The sequence below is a fragment of the Amphibalanus amphitrite genome, unplaced genomic scaffold, assembly GCF_019059575.1.
Source record: "Amphibalanus amphitrite isolate SeventyFive unplaced genomic scaffold, NRLGWU_Aamphi_draft 000149F_arrow, whole genome shotgun sequence".
NCBI lineage: Eukaryota > Metazoa > Arthropoda > Thecostraca > Balanomorpha > Balanidae > Amphibalanus > Amphibalanus amphitrite.
This window is the reverse complement of record NW_024881644.1, coordinates 433669-456809: the sequence shown is the minus strand read 5'-3', so window position 1 is coordinate 456809 and position 23141 is coordinate 433669. Positions and strand designations below refer to the sequence as shown.

The window sequence follows — 23141 nt, the reverse complement described above, 5'->3', positions numbered from 1 at the left end:
CACTTCCAATCATCAGGAATTTCACCTGATTCTAATGACTCTTTAAAGATAATGTAAAGTGGAACAGATAATTCTCTTGCTCCTTCTTTTAAGACCCTAGTGCTAATTTTATCTGGACCACTTGTCTTATTTGCTTTAAGATTACACAAAGCTTTAGTTATGTCATCCTCAGACAGGTAAATAGTTGTAAGTTTAGGGTGTGTTGTCGATTCAGGCATAGACCCGGGAACAGGGGGGGCAGCGGGGGCGCTTGCCCCCCCAACTTGGGAGCCGAGGGGGCGGCGCCCCCTCAACATTGAGGCAGCGAGAAAGGATCTTTCCTCCCTTTTCCGGACTTCATTCCTTCTTGTTTCCTTCATACATCTAAACATCAACACACGGCTTTTTCCTTGCCATCTGAATGGTTTCTGCTGATTGGTACAGTATCGATTTGACAACATCTGCAATTGTCAACCCGCTTTGGTTTGAGCCTGACCTTAGCCATAAGTTTGGCAGGCCAGATTTTATAATGGACCATTTTGAGTCAACTTTGAAAAATACATAACGTACATACAACGGTGGTAAAATCGTTGCTATAGGTATATCACAGTTTACCCGCTCCGGGTGTGAGGGAGGGGTGTAGGGCAATGAGTGCACTGACGTGGCGCCCTCGGAGGGCCGGTATGGGATTAACCCTCGCCGGCCGAGGGGGGGGGGGCGGGTGCCGTGGTGGGGGGTGGGGGCGGGCGAAAAAACCCTAGGGGGGGCGGGTGCCGCCCCCCCCCATAGGTTTTTTTCGCGATAGCTCCGAACACGCTGGCGATAGAGAGCTGAAACTTGGCATACCTGACCTTTGATCCAAGCCGAATCTTTTGACACCAACCGCATTTTTGGGTCAGGTCAGGTCACTGACCTATGACGTCATAAGTGAACCTCTGCACGGTCTTCAGATGTCGCAACTTCGCAACGCCCTCACTGCCAGAGGAGATGTCACAGGGAAATGAAACTTGCAGGATCTAGTATCCATTATGAGTCTCACAACTTGTATATCTCGGATTTTTCCTAAAGGTCATATGAGGTCAGGTCATTTTCGTGACCTCACCATTATAAGTCAATGGGGAAAAATGAAAACTGCTATTCTGGCGCCGGGAACGATCTCAAACTATCTCAAGCACACAGAATCGTGATTTGATGCACTCCTTGCAAGGTTAGATGCGTCACTTTTGCAATGTTGACCTTGCGTGACGTCATTTATGACGTCATCAAGGTCATATTAGTTTTTCGTCAATAACTCTTGATCAAATTGAGCTAGCGAGTCGAGAAAGCCACCAATAGACTCAGGAAGACCTGCCGAATCGAATGATATGCGACATGACCTCTTTCGACCAACTTCGTGACCTGGGGGTGCTGACCTGACCTTGACCTGAGGTCAACACCCCAATTTGACCTGACCCGGACAAAAGTATATCATTCGACGCGCCTGAGCGAGGCGAACACGATGCTGCCAAAATCGCGGCTCTGCGGCCGTTTTTTGCGAAGTTATTCACCAAAAACTGAACCGTACCCTGGGGCACTTGACCTGACCTCAGAGGTCACCGGTTGACCTAGGACCTTAAAATCGGGTACCAATCTCTGCGTCTCGTAACGGCGCACACGCTCGTTTTTTCCGCGACGCGCTAGCTCCACCAGGGGCGAAACGGCGAGGGGGGTCGTACCCGCCCCCCCCCCTCGGCCGGCGCGTATGTAGAAAACCAATATGTCCGGCGAAGGTTAAAGCTCAGTGACACTAGGGGCTTGTGTGGTGCCTTCGTTTATCGGTAGCACCCTCAGAATCGCCGGCGCAGGGCCCTCAGAGCCGCCGGTAAGGGGCCTATAGAGTTTAGAGGCACTGGTATGGGGCCGTCATGCAGGTGCCGGTGTGGGCACTTAGAGGTGCTAGTGTGATTCTCTTAGAGGCGCCGGTGAGGGTTCTTACAGGCGTTGCGTAGGCCCTCATAGACGCTGGTGTGGAGCCGTTACAGACGGGTGTGGGACCTTAAGAGCTGCTGACGCGAGCTCTCTACAAGCCAGCAGGGGGTCTCAGTGACCGGCAAGGGGCCCTTAGGCCGACAGAGGAAGTCCTGTGGGGTCCTTAGAGACCGGCATGGTACTGTCAGACGCCGGTGGGGCCCTAAGAGTCACCGGTGTGGGGCCCTCAAAAGTCACCAGTGGATGGCCTTTTTTAGATGCGCAGGTGTTGGTTGGGTCCACGGAGCCGCCAATATAGGGCTTTTTGGCACTGGTGTAGGCACTCAGAGTTGGGGGGTGTGAAACCCTCAGAGACACCGATATGGCCGTGAGCCTTCATAGGCGCCGATGAGGGCCCCAAAGTTGCCGTTATGGGGCCCTCAGAAAAATAAATGCGGGACCATCACAGGCGGGAAATGCCCAGGTGTGGCCCCTCATAGGCCGGTAAGAACTCTCAAGAGGCCAGTAACGGGCCTTTGGAGACCACCGCGGGGCCCTTAAAAGCCATAAGAGGCCCTCAGAAGCCGGCGTGGGGCCCTTATGGAGATCTTAGTGTGGCTATTTGGGGTCCATGAGGTACTCTAACGAGCCCCATGGGGCCCTTCTAAGTCGAAATATGGCAATCGTTAGCCCTCAGTGGTCAAATGGCGCCGCAGGGCCCCTCGGACCCGAGGGTTCCTTTGAACCCGATGGAGGGGGAGGGGTACGTGTCCCTTAGACCCCTAGCTACGCCACGGTTTCATATGCATCATGTCAGGTATTTTAGGCTCGCCCCCCCAACTTGAAAATCGTTCCCGGGCCCCTGGATTCAGGTACATTTATAGGAAACTGCCTGAGGCACTCATCAGTAAAAACGCTCGAAAACTGGTCATTGAATATTTTAACCTTGTCGGCATCGTCATGGTAAACCTGATGCTGACTTTCTATTGGTCCAATCCTTGAATCATGTTTATTAAATTTATAAAAACCGAAGAACTTTTTCAAATCACCTCCACACTCATTGGCTAGATTTATCTCTGATGCTCTTTTTGCTTTTCTTATACTCCTTTTAACCCTCGCCCGTAAACGGCGATCTGCCACCTTCGTCCATGCAGGGGGGGGGGGTTGGTGCGACCCCCCCCCTTGGCGTTTGAAAACGGAGCGTCGTAGAGCTTAGCGGAAAAGACCAACGGATTGCTCTCGCCGAGATCTCGCGATTGGTGGTATATTTTTTGGTCCTAGGTCAACATTTGACCTACTTTTGACCGGTCAAAGGTCAAATTTTCGGAAAAATAGACTTTTTCAAAATTTCCGCGGCGATTGCGGCAAAACGGTGGGAGATATCGACTTGAAACCTTCACTATCGTGTTCCTTGATCAATTCTCTATCGTTTGGTATGTATTTCGTTTCCCTAGCTCTAAAAATGGCGCGTTGGGAGCGCCGGAAGTCGACAAGGTCACAGTCGGCGGCAGAAATTCGAAAAATCAAAATTTAAATTTTTGAAATCTGATTGTATTTTTGGATTTGGGATGTCCATTTGCTCCCTATAGAAGCTAATATTGCTGCATATTCCCATTGAGGTGACAAGAATTAGCAAAATAGTGGTTCGGGCGCTTTTCAAAAATAGTACCGGACGCTGTTCCTCTTGTGACGTCATAGCTCCGTGACCTGACCTGACCTGGTCAAGTTTCTTATACCATATGATAGCCAATACTTGCCCCAACATGCATGGGAAGTTTCATCACGATCCATCAACCGATGTCCGTACCACCGGCAGGAAACCTCGGGCGTTGGCACTCAGTTTGTGAAAATCCGGCCGGAGGCTGTTCCCTTTGTGACGTCATAACTCCGTGACCTGACATGACCCGGTCAAATTTTTTTATCAAAAGATGCGCAAGGTTTGCCCCATAAGGTACCCAAAATTTGGCGGCGCTGCGCGCCGCCGTTTTTGCACTATTTCCGAAAAACCTCAGGGGGGGGGTTGCACCAACCCCCCCCCCTACATGGGCGAGGGTTAAGTCTCCTTCTGGCTGAAATATAACTAGCCTTATTTTCTTGTGATGGGTTGGTTTTCATTTTGCGAAACGCACCCTTCTTTTCACTGAAATGTTGTCGTACCAGGCTATTAAACCAAATAGGTGTAGCGGACTTCCCTCCACGCTGCTTTTTCATAGGAATAAACTGCTTTTGAGCCTCAGTGAGTGTTTTCTTGAAAAACTCCCACATTCCGTGAACATTTCTGCCTTCTAACATAGTTCTCCATTTAATGGTTTGAAAGAATGCCCTGATTCCATCATAATCTCCTCTGGCAAAATTGGGCATGATCGGTAATGTAACCTTTCTTTTCTGTACTTGACCCTGTATGCTGAATCTGATAAGCACATGATCACTATTTCCAATGCTTTCGCCTGAATTCACGTCTCTGATAAGGTTTTCGCCGTTAGTCAAAATTAGGTCAAGTATTTCATTATTTCTAGTTGGCTGGACAACATGCTGTGTCAAAAAAAGCTCTTCAAAGTTTTCCCTGAAAAGCCTCGATTCCCAGTTTGCATTTGTACTCATAAGTTTTGGCAAATTAAAATCTCCTATAATGATTGTCCTTTGACTTATTCCGCTCTCTATCTCCTTTATCATAGCTAAATCTGTATCCTTCGATTGATTAGGGGGTCTGTAGAATGCACCTAATCTGATTTTATTTGTTGAAGCATCATCCACGGAAATGTCTATCCAGAGCGCCTCAATATTAGTATTTTTAACAAAACGGTCTATTTCAATAGTCTTAAGATTCCTCTTCACATATATAAGAATTCCGCCTCCTACCTTCGCTGTTCTTTGGTAGGAGAACAGATTATACCTAATTGTCTGCCTCATAATCTTTGATGCGATCCCCCAACAACCCTTCACTAACCCACGATTCGGTCAAAATCACTAAGTCAGGCTTTTCAGAATCCATGTAAAGTTGCAGCTCTCCAAATTTATTTCTTATACTCCTAGCGTTTGTGTACAAACATTTTAGAGACGTGTCAATGGCCTTTGCTTTTTTGTCATCCTCACCTTTAGACCTCTTTAGTTTCCCTGTTGTACCCTCTTTTCGTAGAGTTCGCTCAAAAGGAGCACGCCCTTTCTATTTAAGTGATAGCCATCTATCGAATACAGTTCTTGTTTGTCCCAGAAATCATCCCAACAGTCGATAAACCCTATGTTGTTCTCCTTGCACAATTTTTTAACCCTTGTATTAATCCCAATGGCTCTAGATGACCACTCTTTTCCAGCACCAAGTTTGGGGAGAATGCTAGTTATTATGCCTTTTCTGCCTGATTTAACAATTTCCGTAATCACCATCCTATAGGTATCAATAAGTTCCTCCGAAAGGGTGCTACCGACGTCGTTAACTCCACCGTGCAAAATAACGACACAGTTTGGTCCACTACCCCGCATTACTTCAGGGAGCCTGTCCGATAAGTCTTTAAGCTTCGCGCCCGGCAGGCACACCCTGTCTGTTTTTCGGTCAGTTTGACCCAGTTAATTTCAGTTAACTCAGATGGTAGGTTGAAGAGTGTGTTTTCCCTCTTATTTTGTGTCGAGGTGTCTGGTTTCGATGACAGGTCGATGGATTGGTTTAGTCATTGATTGGTTTAGTCATTGATTGATAACGAGTGTGTCCGTTTGATGATTTTGATGTCCGTGATTGATAACGAGTGCGTTAAGTCCTCGACCGCTGTATTTTTGTTCCCCGTATATTTATTTATGATTTGGCTGTATCTGCATACTAGTTTATCATATATCTATTCCAACTACTTGCGAGCTTCGCGATTGGCCGCCCGCCCAACGACCCGGGCGCTCGGCCCGCCCCACCTGTGACTTTTGTCCCTGCGCCGGGCCACCGTCCGACTGCGGAACATCCCTCATCCCGGTCCTATTTTTCCTTTCTTTCTCTGAAACGTTGTTACACTACTTTGTTCTCCGTCAGCTTCATTGATCCCCTGACCCAATTGCATAGTGTATCTCTGCACGTTTGCTCCTCCTCTCTTTCGTCCGGACCGCGGTGGACGCCCCGCCGCCCTCTAGCACACGCTCAGGCCGCCTCTCCCCTCCTCTCCTTTCCCCCAACGCTTCCCAAAACCCGCTTCAACCTTACCCAATTCTCTCCCGATTCTGTGTCAAATCATGCATCATCGAAACTATTTAATTATCCTCCAGACATGCGTATTCTTTTGATTATCGGAGGAATTGAATCGAACCCTGGGCCAATAAATAACAAGAAATTATCGAATAATATTACGATAGCCCATGTAAATATAAACAGTATAACGGCCACTGGCAAGGTCCAAGAGCTAACAAATTTTGTCGACGTTAATAAAATCACAATTCTCGCACTCACTGAAACTAAATTGGACGACTCAATTAACCCGAACCTTTATACTATTGACAATTTTCATCCACCCATTACAAGACACAGAGACAGACACGGAGGAGGCACGGCAGTATACATTCACAGCTCACTTACATTTTCCAGAATTTCCTCACTCGAATTGCCTGGTGAAGAATGGATTTGGATAAAAATAAAAACAAAAGACTCTACATTTTTACTGTGCTCAATCTATCTCCCACCCAATATTCCAGCACATCGACAAGAAGAGTTTATAGACAGACTGACCGACAGTGTGACTCGTGCACATCTCTACTCCCCAAATGTATTATTGACAGGCGACTTAAATGTTGGCAACCTATTCCTCCCTCCAGATACCTATCAACATAGTGGACTGACAGCTTTCGACCGAAAATTAAGAGACGCAACTGACACCATTGGACTAACGCAACTCATCGACCAACCTACGCGTATTGAAAATGACACATACAACCTACGAGACCTCTTTTTTACATCCAATACTAAATTTATCATTGATAGCGGACTTCTCTCTTCATTTTCAACACTTGACCACTTTCCAGTATTTGTGACGCTATCAATCCAGGGAGAAAGGAATGATGACAAATATGTAACCGAGTACTGGGACTATGCAAATACAGACGCCGATAAATTAACACACATTTTACAACAAACAGACTGGACAACAATTCTTAACAAGGACACTGATGACGCAGCGACTGATTTTACTAACCGTATAATTGACGCAGCCAAAGAGTGCATACCGATAAAACAAAGCAAACGAAGACATGACAAACCTTGGGTGACACCAGAACTTCTGAAGGAAATTAGGAAACGTGAACGTTTATTTAATGCTGCCCGAAAACGAAAAACCGATAAACAAGCGTGGGCAAAATGGAAAACCCAACGCAACTTCGTGACAAATTTGAATAGACAACTTTACGACGAACATGTAAAAAATAAAGTATCACTTCTACTTCAGAACAAACACGACCCTCATAAATATCATAAAATTTTAAGAGACATAACAGGTCATAAACAAAACCATTCCATACCGACACTCATACAACACGATGGCACAACAGCGACAACTGACACTGACAAAGCCACCATGCTGAATACATACTTTGCCTCACAAACACAACTTGACATCACAAACGCACACATTGCACAACTTCAAACATACACAGCAAGAAACACTGAACCAGTACCCACTCTCAGCAGCATTGACATCACCCCTGGTGAAGTCCTTCGAACCCTGAACAGCTTAGACGCTAATAAAGCTTGTGGTTCAGACAGATTGCCTACGAAAATTTTAAAAATGACAGCATTACTGATTTACGAACCTTTGACACAACTTTTTAACAAATCTCTCACCACCGGAATATACCCCACATCTTGGAAAAAGGCTAAAGTTCGACCAATATTTAAGCGAAAGGGAACTCCGTCTGAATTAAATAATTATCGCCCAATCAGTTTACTTCCGTGCATATCAAAAGTTTTTGAAAAAATTATATTCGCTCATATATATCAACACATTACTGAATTTTCGCTTCTAACCGACAGACAAAGTGGATACCGACCAGGACACAACACTCAACTGCAACTTACATACATGACAGACTTACTGTACAAATCTCTCGACAACGGACGCGACTTCACCACAATATACTTAGACATTTCTCGATATTTTGAAAAGATTTGGCACAAGGGTCTTCTTATTAAGTGTAAAAAGGAGTTTGGAATAACGGACAACTTACTGACGTGGCTTGAATCTTATCTGACGGACCGACAGCAGACAGTTGACATTAATAATATTACATCACAGACACTGACACTTGACGCTGGGGTACCGCAAGGATCGGTTTTAGGGCCACTTCTGGCGATTTTATATTTAAACGGACTGTGTGACAAAACCACAAACAAAATGCTTTTTTATGCCGATGACTGCTCTTTATACTCGTCTTACTCTCCAACTGACAACCGTCACGACGCACAAACGACACTACAGAAAGACCTAGACATCATACACAACTACGGACAAACATGGGCTATAACATTCAATGCAACGAAAACCACACAACAAACTTTCTCACATCGACAACAAACTAATCGACCAACCCTTACTTTCGGCGGTAACCCCATTCCAATAGTAAATGACCATAAACATCTCGGCCTCACACTATCCACAGATCTACGCTTTCACACACACATTAATGACGTCCTTCTAAAATTTAATCGTTCTATGGGCCCTTTATACCCAATAGCAAAACACATACCTAAAGGAATGCTTCTATCTCTCTATATTACTTACGTTCAACCTTTCCTCGACTATTGTGACATCACTTACGACGGACACATCACAACGACTGACGGCATGCGACTAGAAAAAGCACAAAACAGAGCAGCACGACTGATCACTGGGACTGGACTTCGGACATCGACTAACGGACTGCGACGAGAACTAGGATGGACTTCTTTGACCGACAGACGGAAAATCCACAAACTTCAGTTTTATCACAAATTAATATTCAATCCTATAGTTCCCGAATTTATTAAGACCATTATTCCTAACACAAGACAGCAAAACACAACACGAACTTTACGAAATATTTCAGCTCAAACAATACCATTGGCCAGAACCACATCCTATCACCGATCCTTCGTCCCATCCTCTACAAGCCTCTGGAACACATTGCCCGAACATCTACGCACAAACAATAACTACTTTACCTTTAAAAAACACCTAAAAGAACTGATTACACAACCCCGTCCACCTCTGTATTATTTCCTAGGCACAAAAACAGGCAACATTTTACACACAAAACTACGACTGAATACTTCAAAACTTAATGCTCATCTTTTCTCCATACAACAAGCTAATTCACCCTCTTGCACTTGCGGCTATAATTCTGAAAACACAAAACATTTCCTACTTTCCTGTCCACTTTATCATACTCAGCGAAACATTCTTTACAACACCGTGTCGCCCGTCATCCGCACTGACTTTTCCACTCTCCCTTCCTCCAAACAACTCGACATCCTTATCCACGGTACAGACCTGAGTCGTGAGGAGGGCCGTGTGGTTGCCACCGCTGTCCAATCCTTCATCATCCTTACCCATCGCTTATAAAATACAACATCCCAAGTCCCAATCCTCACCACTACCGTGGTCGGACGAGTGGGCGCGGTGCGGGGCAGCCTTACAGTGCCGCCGGGGTCGTGGAGCGTTACCGGGCTTGGGCGGTCCGGTCGATCGACGATCACTTTGACATGTTTTGCAACATAAATATTTTTATTCCGTTCTTCTTGTTCCATTGTGTTTCATCATTATTATTGTTGCTAAATACGTTAAGTACTTCTCGTTTAGCAAGCGGCGCCATGATTTAAGTGCGTAGCACTTTTGCGCCAATTGCATACTTTATTTGTTATATTCATCTGTTTGTTATTGAATAAATGGTCTCTCTCTCTCTCTCTCTCCCTCATGCGTTTGTCTCGGCTACGTTCACAAAAGGCTCTGTCCATGAATTTAACCCTGGAGTCTCCATAAACCATAACCTCTGGTTCCTCCGTTTCACTTCTACCTTCTCCTTTGGACCTAACATTGGAGACATTCAGATCCTTTCCGGTGCATTCCCGGCCTGGTCTCAAACATTTATCAGTGGTAGCACCTTCAGACCCTACCCATGCTTCACGATCTACTTGGTTGTCAGCAGGCAACGATTCACCTGGTGACTCATCGTTCCCATTTGCGCATTCTGTTACCGTCGACATGTTCTTATGAGCAATTTCTCTACGAATACCCTCTTGTCTCATCCTAATATCCCGTATTTCATTTCTAAGTTGGTCTATACTGAATTGCATGAGCCTAATGGCCTCCATAACGTCCATCAGTGTGACGCCTAAGAACGATTGGCCAGGTAACGAATCGGAGTGAGCATTTTGGACAGTGTGCCCTGTAAAATCCGTTGCAGTATCAGAGGCAACGCGGTCAAACACATCACCTACCCAACCACCACTATAACCCTCTACCCGTTCTACTTGCTCCCTGTCCCCTGAACCAGATCTCAGCAGCTCCCCCTTTGGCTCGCCAATGGTCAGCTCCGGTGCCACTAGTAGGGGCGGTGCCGGTACATTTGCCACGGGCAGGGACGGAACTGGCGACCTCTCTCGCTGCTCTGGTGCCACTGGAAGGGACGTTGTCGGCTCCGATACCACTGCCAGGGGTGCAGGTGAACTTTCTGGCTGGCCTGGGGTCGGCTCCAGTGCCACAGGCAGCGGCGGTGCAGTTGACTCCTCTAGCCGGCCAGAGGACGGCTCCGATGCCATAGACAGAGGCGATGTCGGCTCCGATACCACTGCCAGGGGAGCAGGTGACCTCTCTCGCTGAGCAAGTGTCGGCTCCGGTGCCACAGGCAGAGGCGGTGCAGGCGGCCCTTTATAAGGTCCGCCAGCACTTTGAGCTGCAACGGGGATCGACTCCAGTATCTTCGAAGAGAGCATTTTAGGTTGTGCGTGATGGCTTAAACACAGCCAGTTATCACTCCGCCTATCTTGGGTGCAAGTTACGTGCGACATATTCTGGCACATACTGGCTGCGCAAAGCAGTACTCCGGCTGTTTTGTTTCCTCTAAGCGTCTTGAATGTTAGCGGCATTTCACATACATTGCACAATTTTGACTCATCTTTAATCAACCTCTGAAGTTTTTGCTTCAAATCCGAGCGGATGATAGGCATCTGGAACCTTGAAGTCAGCTGATCTAGGAAGGGGACTAAGTGTGACGTCGTAAAAATCATGGCTGCTCCCAATCCATCAGGCCCTGTTTGGTTAGATTGAATGAGAACAGTTGAAGTAGTAAAATAGCTTGTCATGGCCACTTTCAAAGTCTCGAACTCAATTTTGGCAAAGAACTTGGTTATCAGCCGAGTACGGTCATGCGATCTTTTTTGATCAGTTACTCTGATTCCTTTGTGTTCAATGAGCTTCCCAAACTCGTTCTTAAATACTTCAAAGAGAGCAGCATTGAGCTTCATGGTAACCTGCATGCCATCGCGACTCGTGATCGAATAGTCGGGTCGATCCAAGCTATCAAATTTCTTTTGAAGTGCCTTGGTCCGATTTAGAAGAAAGTTTTCAGTTGCATCATTTTGATCATTCCTCATATTTTGATCATCCCTGGAGCCCATGACTTGTATCGGTCCTGGATTTATCTCAATGTCTCCAGAAAGTATCAGTAGAAGCACGGTCAGGTACAGTTTTGAACTTCTAAATCTTCTGTGGGCATGGGACGATCGCATCCGTGGAGGCATGGGTAACATTCCGACATTTTGTACCAGTCTTGCTTTGAGGGGACTGTACTCTGGATGTTCGGTGCTAACAATGAAACATCTCAGGGTAATCAGTATCAAAACAAATGTTCTCCAAACCGGACCGAACATGATGCTGTATGGATAACGTCCGTTGTCTTATTGCATATTGCACAATGAAAGTTCTCCACTAAAGACGTCACGTTTTGTTGGTAGGAGTTGGCCAAGTGAGTTTGTAGTAGTGCACAAACCATAAAACTTATGAAAATCGTTTAAATTACCTTATTTTGAGTCCCTTTTTTCCTCATTTTCCATTTAAAGTCACATTCTCTTTCCCGGCCTTGCGTTCCTCGAACCTTTCTTGTGCGAACAAGGTATGCCAAAGATAGCAATTACTCCTGAGCAAGAAAAGAAACGTAGAGAAGTAGAGGCCTCTCAACCATTCACAAGGCGTGGATAACGGAATATCACTTTTTGTCGTCACCACCAAAATTGTCAAGCTTGCAATTGTGGCCTATGACACAATGATGATAGCGAATCACAAATTACTTGTCTTCATCCTTCATCACTTCAAAAACACTAAGTAACCGATCAATAAAGACGGAGCTTCTGGAGTTGTACCCGTCAGCTGAGCTATCAGCTGACTATGATCAGCTGACTATCCTAGCTAAACAAAATTCGTTTGCCGATCAGATCCTTGCTTAATGTTCATTTCCGGAATAATACGAGTGAGCCCTCGCCGCACCAATCGGTTTTTATAAACACATTCAACATTTTTACCCTAGGCAAGGACCGAGGAGGAAACGAGGATGCCTCCCTCCTTTGGGCTCCTCTGATTGGGCTAGTTTTTTTTTTAAGAAGAAAAAAAAAACAGCGCTGGGGCCGCTGGGCCGTTACGAGACGCAGCGATGCTAAGTAGGTAGTGGGTAGGTACCCAGCTTGGGAGGTCATTCGTTTGGATTTCGGGTAAGATCAACGGCCATAGAGCAACGATCACACAGTGCACACTGCGTATTATAGTCATATCCATGGCCACGCAAATAATCAATTAGCAAGGATAAGGACTTCTCAACGACAATGATGAACACTTAGATATATGGATGACTGTAAGTAAAGTCTCCCACGTGCATAAATAAAAACTTTCAAGTTTCAGTGTAATGTCGAAATGGTAGCTAAGGAGAATCGTTCCTCTTCACTGCTGTATTTTGCCACATCGTGATATTTGGCTACGGCCAACGTGAGTGATTTGACAATATCTTTGGATATACACTTTACCTACGAACAAGCACACTTGAGACTTGAAAGCGAGACCCAGGCTGAATGCTCTTCCGACTTCCTTCCAATACCTATAACGTCTAGCGTCTGTGGCGTTCAGGAGGCAGGAGCTGACTGCCACTGGTCTGATATCTATGTATTGAATACAGCATCTGGCGTAAGAAGCAGCCCCGTTCCCTTCGAATTAAGGTATTTTGTATGAGGGTATTGAGGCGGTCTGAGCCGGACCTTATAAGAAAGCTCAGAGATCGATTTCCAATTTCGTGCTTTTGTCTGCCTTTTGGCGTTTGAAATTGCTTTCCTATCATCGAGGGCGTCTAGAATTGGATACCCACGCGAAAGCGTAAACGCCTCATACAACAAAATGCTCTCGACTTGAAAGCTTTCGAAGCACTCTGTAAGAGGATTGGTTCCGCCCTCGTTGAATTTGAAGTCTGAGACTCCAAACTCTAAGCGCCACCAGGGAGGGCCGTCATTCTCCATCTTAACCTCTCAGGACCTCATCATCTGTGTTCATTATCCCGACTGCAGCTTATGAGCCTCCCGGCACAGATCAACGGCGACGAGCGAGCTCCAACTGCCCCCCGCCCTCCGTCCAACTTGTTGATCTGCGACGAGTTTCGCGTCGCAGCCGCCAGGGGCGCGGCAGTCGCAGCAGAATGCCGTCGGTCGCCGAAGCGCGGGCCAAGGCATCATACGCACCGCCTGGACCGCGGCAGTGGCGGCGCGGCACTGGAGTGGTGAGGGCCCGTGACGTGTAGACTGAGTGTTCGTGACCTGGTCAGGTGGGAAATAGAGGACTTGGACGTCTTCGCTCGTGACTCTGGCTTGCCGCATCGACTCGTGCTGAGGACTTGAGTCTCGTCAAGTCGCTGCTAGCTGGCCGACGCGTCATTTGGTGAAAAACGATGCTGAGCTGAACGGATCCAACCCAGGTCAGTCCCGCATGTTATGCAGTACCAGTTTTTGATAGGTGTATGACCGTGTGTGTTGTGTTGATAATGAAGATCCGTCGTTCCTAAGATAAGAAAGACTCGGAATGCTTCGATTAGGTATATATTTGTATCTTGGCTCCCACGACAATTTTAGCGATGTGTGTTCAGTGGTGTAAAGTGAGTCGCATAGGACGCCTGGTTCTGTACTCGGCACACTTGGCAAGCTAACGCAGTGTTGAGGCAAAGTGAGCGGTCCTCGGTTTTATTCGCGTCTGTGTCGCAGTCTGATGTTTTGGCGTTGCGTCTCGCGATGCAACAGGTTTGGCTCGGTGATTGCTCCGCGCCCCGTTCACAGACGTCCCCGCCCCCTCTGCCGATGCCGCGGGGTCCGGGGAGGTATGGGGCCAGGTGACTATGCCAATCATCTTTGATCGCAATAGTGACGACAATATTTTTGCTTCTGTCTCGGATAATTCAGAAATGTTTAAATAGAGTAACTCATCTGCAACCGACATTTACGTTCATGAGAAAATGAATGAATAGTATAGGACGACCGGACGATGGTGGTCAACATATCAATAAACACATTTAGGTACACACGCCTGACATTTGTATTCACTGACCATCCTTAACTTTTGATTCCTATGATTGATATTCCGGTATTGATTATGGATGTCCAAATGAATAGGAATAAAAAAGCCATTTCATCTTCGGACTTCGTTCGCGTTTGCGAAAGAAATGCGAAAGAAATGCCAAAGAAACGTTTGCGAAAGAAATGCTCTCATAAAGAACAAAAATTTATTCAGCCAAGAAGACGAAGTGGCTTGTCTTCACCATGAATATGATTTGCGGAAGCACCTGGAGGCCAACAGATGTCGGTTTTTTAAGGACGCTGATTTTATTCTTTTTGTTTCGGGAGGAGTACTGTAATCCGTCTCAGTTCTAGTTTCTAGCCTAAGCGATCTTTAGATATAAGCGGGTTTCTGATTGATGGTCATACATTCGTGCATAAATGTAATTTGCTGGAACCATGCTGCTATTAAATATATCGATCGATAGAGTGGGAAAGATCAAAGAAGGCATACCTATAGAGGTAAACGAGTTTCAGCTGATACTTTAAGATCACGATGCTGTTGATGCTAGACCATTTTACCGATTCAACCATCTCGCGAAATTGGGATGATTTTCAAGCACGCTGCAAACATTCAATGAATTCGAGATCAGCTACCTTGCGGGCCATCCAGCATAGAGATCGCTACAAATAGGAATCGGCCTCAGATTATGCTCAGAAGGGACTGCGTGGGCAGATTGACTGTTGAAGCTGGAAACCAGCAAAGGCGAGAGGTCTGTCAGTGGTATAGGTATGTGTCTGGATGTGCACATCGAGTCCTGTTTGCTGCTTTCGGAGGCTCGTTCTCTCTGGACCTGTGCGTACTTTAGAATAGCGAGAGCGCTCAAAAATCTTTTCAAAACCACACGAACCTCACTGCTCCAGCTCACATTACCCTCGCGTTGCTTATTTTTGTTGAAATTCTTGGAGACGAGATGTTTTGAAGTGGATTCTTAAGGTCGTTCGCCATACCTGTGGACCTGTAGCTGGTAAACATTATTGATGGAGACGCCTATTATCCCTCGCCCGTAAACGGTGTTTTGCCACCTTCGCCCATGCAGGGGGGGGGGGGGTTGGTGCGACCCCCCCTGGCGTTTGAAAACGGAGCGTCGTAGAGCTTAGCGGAAAAGACCAACGGATTGCTCTCAACGAGATCTCGCGATTGGTGGTATATTTTTTGGTCCTAGGTCAACATTTGACCTACTTATGACCGGTCAAAGGTCAAATTTTCGGAAAAATCTAACTTTTTCAGATTTCCGATTGCGGCAAAACGGTAAGAGATATCGACTTGAAACCTTCACTATTGTGATCCTTGATCAATTCTCTATCGTTTGGTGCATATTTCGATGTCATAACTCTAAAAATGATGCGTTGGGAGCATCGGAAGTCTGCAAGGTCATTTGTGCAATGGGTCACGTCAGGCGTGTGACGTCACTGACCTGACCCTGACCCAAAATGGACTACAAGAAACAACCGACGATGCCTGAAATGGATAGCAAATTCGAATTCAGGGCATCAAAATACCCCGAAAAGACATACAAGTGCAAGAAGTCATTACAGGTCAACCGAGGTCACTGACCTGACCTTGACCTTAAGTAACCTTGAAAAGGTCAACGGACATTGTGCCAATGTCAAATCAGCCAGTTATGATTCTAAAACAATCCATCAGTGTGTCAGGTCAGTCGGCATTTATACCAATGTGAAGCAATCTCCAATTTGGCGTAAATCTGGCCGGAGGTTGTTCCCTTTATGACGTCATAACTCCGTGACCTGACATGACCTTGACAAAAAATACCAAAAGTTGCGCAAAGGATGCCCCATAGGGTACTGAAAATTTGAGCAGGCTATCTGAAACGGTTCGGCGTGTAGCTAAGAAAAACCTCAGGGGGGGGTTGCACCAACCCCCCCCCCCCCTACATGGGCGAGGGTTATGCAAGGTTATTTGCCTGCAACATCTAACAAAAATAAGTGTGACGCACATCGCAAAGTATTTCCTTGTCGGTAGTTGTCCACTTCCGTTAGAGCTTGTCTTCCGTCGTGTTCAGTTTTTTCTTTTCAGTTTATGAGTACCGCACCGAGTAATGAGTTGGTGAAAAACTGACATTTATCCGTGAATCACCTGAGTGTCAACTTGTAACCTCAAGCATACCATTTTAGCCTTTATGTCCATAATCTTCGAACTCAGCCCATTTGGCTAATCGTCTAACTGCCCTCGTTTACCTCCGTCCACTTACTCCTGGCCATTCCGCCGAGGTTCCGTTCCACTGGGCTACCTTCCTGCTTCGGCGGCACGAGTGCTCTGGCCACCGCGCGATGATAAATGACCTCAGGATGACCACAGGCCGCGCTACATTAACTCGCTAACGGCTCCCAGTTTGTTCGCCGCGCTACCCGACTACATGGGAACGCCTCAACTTATGAGCAAACATTTGACAACTTTCTGATGTTCGACCAACCTGCTTAGACCGAGTGGCGATTAGTGCGCTCTCCGAGGTGCCCATTTTTCTTAGGGTGCAATTTAGGCGGCTGGTTGGTTTTGGAACGCTGGACCAATTGGAAGTTGAAATGTGCGTGGCTTCGCAATGTCTTTGGACCGCTTAAACTTGTGCAAGTGAAGGGTAGTGAGTAATTTGGTTATTTTGAAAAGGTCTACGCCCTACGGACTTAGTAGTGGAATGAACAATGCACGCTCATTTTCCAGAAGCTTAGAAAGGCATATTTGCTGCATAAAGCGGAGTTCATCCTCGAAAGTCTCAACGTAAAGTAAATAGAAAAATACACTTAGGTACGTAAGGCCAACGATCGCCTTGTATGTGCTGCATTCGCTTGTACAAAATGTGTCTATTGTGTGTCAGTGAAATGCATACTTGAAATAAGTGATTTAATTTGTTCATGATTCAATAGCTATCCCTCTCGGCTTCTCAGAAGGGTATCATAATTCGTAAATCGTAAACCCCATTTGGTATGTCTGAAAACAACTTGTAGGTAATATGCTTTGTCATATACATTTAATCGCAACCAAGAAATAGATGTTTCGACTTTTTATAACAACTCTTTTAGAAGATAATCATTTTCGAAGTACTGCATCCACTGTCTCAAGACTGCACTTTCCGTAAGGATATGTTCCCCGCACAGTTGGCTGCCTCCTCTGGTCAAATATTAGCTATTCTCGGCTCTTATATCTCGTCTGGCTCCCCGATTTACATATTTCAATATCACTAAGTGTCGGCGGTTCGCCGGAGCCGACTCGACTCCATCACGCTTCGTCTAGCTCGCTCCATCTCATTGTCGGGTCTCAGTCTGATATGTTTGTCCTCTGGGCCACCGGTTCTCCGGGGAGCGGCCAGTCAGACGGAGCGCGGGTGTCCGACCCCCGGCCAATCACCCGTTTGATCCGTCCGCTGCCAGCGCTATCCCGGCCGGTTCAAAGCGTGAAAAGCCTCCGCTCGGGCCCCCGGATGGAGCTGTCCTATTCGACAGATCAGTAAATGTGGCCTGTCAAAGCTTAAACCAGCTCGACTCACTCGCGCCGGCCCGGAATATTGTTTCTGAGCCGAGACGAGGAGCTTCCCTGCAATTCCAATGCGGTCTGGAATCGCTTTCACGTCTCGGGCGCTTAGTGACACCACCGTCCGACGGAGACAAAGGAGCCTAAGGCGCTTAGGTGCTCTCTCTCTCTCTCTCTCTCTCTCTCTCTCTCTCTCTCTCTCTCTCTCTCTCTCTCTCTCTCTCTCTCTCTCTCTCTCTCTCTCTCTCTCTCTCTCTCTCTCTCTTTCTCTCTCTCTCTCTCTCTCTCTGTCTCTCTCTCTTTCTCTCTCTCTCTCTCTCTCTCTCTCTCTTTCTCTCTCTCTCTCTCTCTCTCTCTCTCTCTCTCTCTCTCTCTCTCTCTCTCTCTCTCTCTCTCTCTCTCTCTCTCTCTCTCTCTATTTTTCTTCCCCATTTTCTTCCCCTTGATTGCGACGTGCATATGCTATAAAAATAAGAAACTTTTTCTCTGTGTCTCAATGCAAAAGGATTGGGGTTTTCATCTATTCGTCGTTTTGCCAAGCTGGTGCACAACAGCGTTTATTTATTATTATTTTTTTTTGCAAATGGCCGGTGACATTGATTGCCTTTAGGTGTAGGTACATGTTATTAGCAAAATTATATCTTCGCACCTTGGAGCCTTGCAATCACGTTAAGTGTGTAATAATCTACCTTTCATGTTTCACAAGCCATTGAAGTCATTTCTTGTCCGTTCTGGTATCCAATCAACATATTTTCCAGTTATGGGTTCCTTTGCATTTGCTATATTTACTTTATTTATATAGAGGAATGCAAATAGGAGCATTGCAAAGGCGTGGCTAGATAGGTGTATAGATATTGTTTATATAGAATGATGTGTTATGATTAATGGAATAGAGCCATGTGTTTCTCTAGTCGAGAAAATTGTAGGAAATTGCTTTATATACTTATTTATATAGAAAAATTTATCTTGACAAATTCGACGCCGGAAGTCTCGTATATGCCAGCCTTTGTTATCATATTCGTTAGCAACGTATGAAAAATACCCTTATTTTACAGTTTCTTGGCATTTCCGGACTATTTCAACAGCATTGCCGACATTTCAACGTCTCCTTTTACGTCTTTTCCTCCATGTCTCTCACGCCTGCTGCTCCTTCTCTGGCCGTTCCGGAGTCTCATGTCCCGCTGTGGTTTCCTGTTGTGGCCTGATATTCGGCCCCATCGGAGTGCAGGGCAATGCAAACAGCTCCCTCGTGATATTCTGAAACACCGCTATATCGGCTATGGCGGAGACAGAAGTAGAGCCCCCTGATGGCTGGGAAAGGTGAACTGAGCCTGGACTGGAGACTTGCGAGTCGACGGGCTATAGGGAACGCAATCCCGATCGACTTTCTACGGCTCCTGGGCAGTGCGGATCTCCCGGCTAATGCTCCGAAGTTCGGGGCTGAAACAAATTAGCGGCGCCGTGATGGCGATTTTATTGAATAATGAGCGAACTTTTGACGTTTTATGATTAGCGTAAGACGATTACTGCTGATACTCTGCTCATGGTCCAGCAATGTTTTTGGGTCTAATCTTTGGTGTCGGCGGCAGAAAATCCTTTAAAGAAACAAAAACACACGAAAAAGAAAACAAATATTAGAACGAGTGCAACGTTTCTTCCAAACCTGCAATATTTCTGTCGTGTTGGCTGACGTTGAAATGCCGTAATCACTTACCTGATCGCTTCCTGTTAAGTCTTGTTCAGTTGACTGTTTGCCACAACACAAATATAAATCTTGAAAGCTTGAAGTGTTGATGAGCTCGAAACACTTTTTTTGCAAGTGGTTGCGTCTTTATCTGTCCTCTATCCAATGCATAGTTCAACAAAGAAAGACATATTCCTGGAATATTGCATCCAGTTTTTGTTATCGACATTCAGATGTTCTGATGAACACATGTTCAAATGAGCAATCTTACTTTGGTACCTAGTAAACACATGTTGGAAAATTCAGTAGGTGCAACATTTCGCCGCAATATGCCTCATTTTCTTTAGTGGAAAGTTTAAAATGTACTTGCGCGCATCCATAATCCTCCGCATTCATGGTTCTTGCCAATCGTTTTGTGCAATTCCAGACTACACATGACGTCTGGCCCACATTTCTTTTTTACATTTATACGTGCCGATCGCTATTTGGTCCTCAACAACATCTTCCGAATACCGTTTTAAAAGTCTCTCCATTTATCGCTCTTAAGTCGCTCTGGCGGACTGGAGGTTTGTTTAGCGAGCGGCGCTCCCATTCATTACCGTTTCTTCGCCGGTAAACAGCTTACGTGTGCTGGAAACTTTAAACGGCGCGGCGCGCTGGAACTGGCCGCAACTTTGTTCCACAACTTTGACCCAGACAGAGCGGAAAGTGAACGGTCGATGGCACGCGGAAACCGGCGGTGTATCCAGGTGCGTTCAGGTGGCTCGGATGGTAGCTTTGAGTGTTGTGTATTGTTTTTCCCGCTCCCGTTTTGCTAAAAAAAAAAAAAAACGCTTTATATCTGATCAAGGATCTCTCAGTCCGAGCCAGCCCCGTACGTACTTACATGGCCATTGGCCATGCCAGCGACCCACCATTCCAGTCTGTACTAGACCACCGCCGTACCAGTCCTGTACCACTGCTGTACCAGTCCGTGCCAGTCCGTATACTCTGTTCCGTTTCAAGTTTGCAGCCGAAGTGCCCTGCTGAAAACAGTGCGTGATTTCTGTATATACAGCTCTTACATTTTAAGACGCAATTTCTTGAGCGGAGGAGTGATCTGCCGAAGAAACTCCAACTGCAAGCTTGATATGGAACAGACTATACCAGTCCGTAGTATGCCGTACCAGTCCGTACCAGCTCGTATATTTGCCGTAACACTCTGTAAGTACCAGTCCGCACCACCGCTGTACCAATCCGTACCACCGCCGTACCAGTCCGTGCCAGTTCGTACCAGCTTCGTGTCCCCGCTGTACCAATCGGTACCAGTCCTACCACCGCCGTACCAGCCCGTACCGGCGGCCAGTGTCCGGCCCTGCCCTCATTAGTCGCGGCTGAGCGGTGTGGCGGCACCAACTGCGCGCCTCATTACCCGACGCCACAACGCCGCGACGAAAGCGACGCGTCGTCGATCGTCGCGCCGCGCCACTTACGCCGTCAGCGCCGTTATCGCCGCCGCCGCGCCGCCGTTCGTCGTCGCCACCGGCCTCTCGGCAGCGACCATTACCCGAACACTATGGGCGCCGTCTCCGCTGGCGTCGACTAAGTGAGCGGAATTCGGGACTGGGGAGACAGAAACAGGGGTGGAAAAGGATGCAGGCAGAGCGACCAGCTACATAAGGAGGTGCGGATGTGCGTGACTGCGTGGGGCAAGTTGTGGCGGATAGATGTTAGTGCATGAGCGTGGTTTAACCTGTAACTCTTGTTCGAAAGATGAAACACTCCGGGTCGTCAATAATAACATTTTGTAGGATAAGCCTAAAATAATAGACGGAACTTGCACGGATAATTTAAACAAAGCTGACATAGCTAAAAGGGAAGGGAGCAGTCATGGGTGTAGTTTTCCAAAAATTATTGGGGGTGCTTAATAGCTTTCAGAAAGGCATGCCATAGTTTTTGTAGTTTTTTTTAGCTGTTCTTTTTTACTGTAGCCATCAGGCATCATGCAAGAAATGATGTTTAATCGGTTCGAGAGCTTGTTTTAATAGCGCCACTGTAAAACAATTTTGGCTCACCCAATGCATTAACCCGCGCGGGGCTGGGGTCTCCAGCCGAACGCGCGGGGCTGGGGGGGGGGGGGGATAAATTTTACCCCCCTGTCATCTCCCGAACTAATGGTCCGATTTGGAAAATTCAAACGCCAATCGAAAGATCTCATCACGAATAACTAAAAACATGTACTTGATTTAAAGTTTGAGGTCAATGTCAAGGTCAGGTCAAGGGTACAAATTGCAAGTTTCTACAGTATCGGCCTTGCACCGTATAGTTGCCGAAGAATGGAGTCATGGACTGAGACTGATTGCCCAAAACGTGTTTGGGCCTGACCTTGGCCATAAGTTTGGCAGGCCAGATTTTGTACTGGACCATTTTGAGTCAACTTTGAGAAATACATAACGTACAGTCTGTCTTAAAAGTACCGCGCAAAGTGACGGTGGATCCATCGAGCCTGACTGAGGAAGGGCGTGCTAAATTTGGGTCACCGAAGCAATTGACATCCTCGTCCATTCCTTAGGTCAATTGGTCGGTGACTTTCAAATTAAAACAGACCCTTTCTCGGTCAGGCTTGATGGATCCACCGCCACTTTGCGCGGTACTTTTAAGACAGACTGTACAACGGTGGTAAAATCGTTGCTATAGGTATAACACAGTTTACCCGCTCCGGATGTGAGGGAGGGATGTGGGGCAATGAGTGCACTGACGTGGCGCCCTCGGAGGGCCGGTATGGGATTAAAGCTCAGCTACACTAAGGGCTTGTGTGGTGCCTTCAGTTCGACACCTTTTTTTAAACCCCACATCTGCTCTCCCGTGAATTTCCGGGAGGCACGAAAGATCTCCTTTTAAAAGTGTCCAACCGTCCGATCCTGATCAAATATGTGTGTTCGTAGGCCTGTTCTGGTATTGCTTTATCTGCCAAGACAGACAAACTTGAGAAAAATCGAGTGATTGTACCTTTTTTGAAGGTCTCTAACCAACTTATCTGAAATTCACCGGAGAACAAATGTGGGGTTTAAAAAAAGGTGTCGAGTTATCGGTGGCACCCTCAGAATCACCGGCGTAAGGCCCTCAGAGCCGCCGGTAAGGGAGGCACCGGTGTGGGGCCGCCATGCAGGTGCCGGTGTGGACGATCAGAGGTGCTAGTGTGATTCTCTCAGAGGCGCCGATGAGGGTCCTTACAGGCGTTGCTCCGGGCCCTCATAGACGCTGGTGTAGAGCCGTTACAGACGGGTGTGGGGCCTTTAGAGCTGCTGACGCGAACTCTCTACAAGCCGGCAGGGGGTCTCAGTGACCGGCAAGGGGTCCTTAGGGCTTAGGCCGGCAGAAGAAGTCCTGCACGGGGTCCTAAGAGACCGGCATGGTACTGTCAGACGCCGGTGGGACCCTCAGGGTCACCGTTGTGGGGCCCTCAAGTCATCAGTGGGTGGCCTTTAGAC

General features: G+C 46.8%; 1 protein-coding gene across 1 annotated transcript in view; it reads left to right on the top strand.

Annotated features, from left to right (window-relative positions):
- The first annotated feature begins 13667 nt into the window (after positions 1–13667).
- Positions 13668–23141, top strand: part of LOC122382886 (protein O-mannosyl-transferase Tmtc3-like) — an 81007-nt gene continuing 71533 nt past the window's right edge. Inside the window, exon 1 of the mRNA XM_043368785.1 lies at positions 13668–13869. The gene's annotated coding sequence lies outside the window, so the exon portion shown is untranslated. The remainder of the gene's footprint in view (positions 13870–23141) is intronic.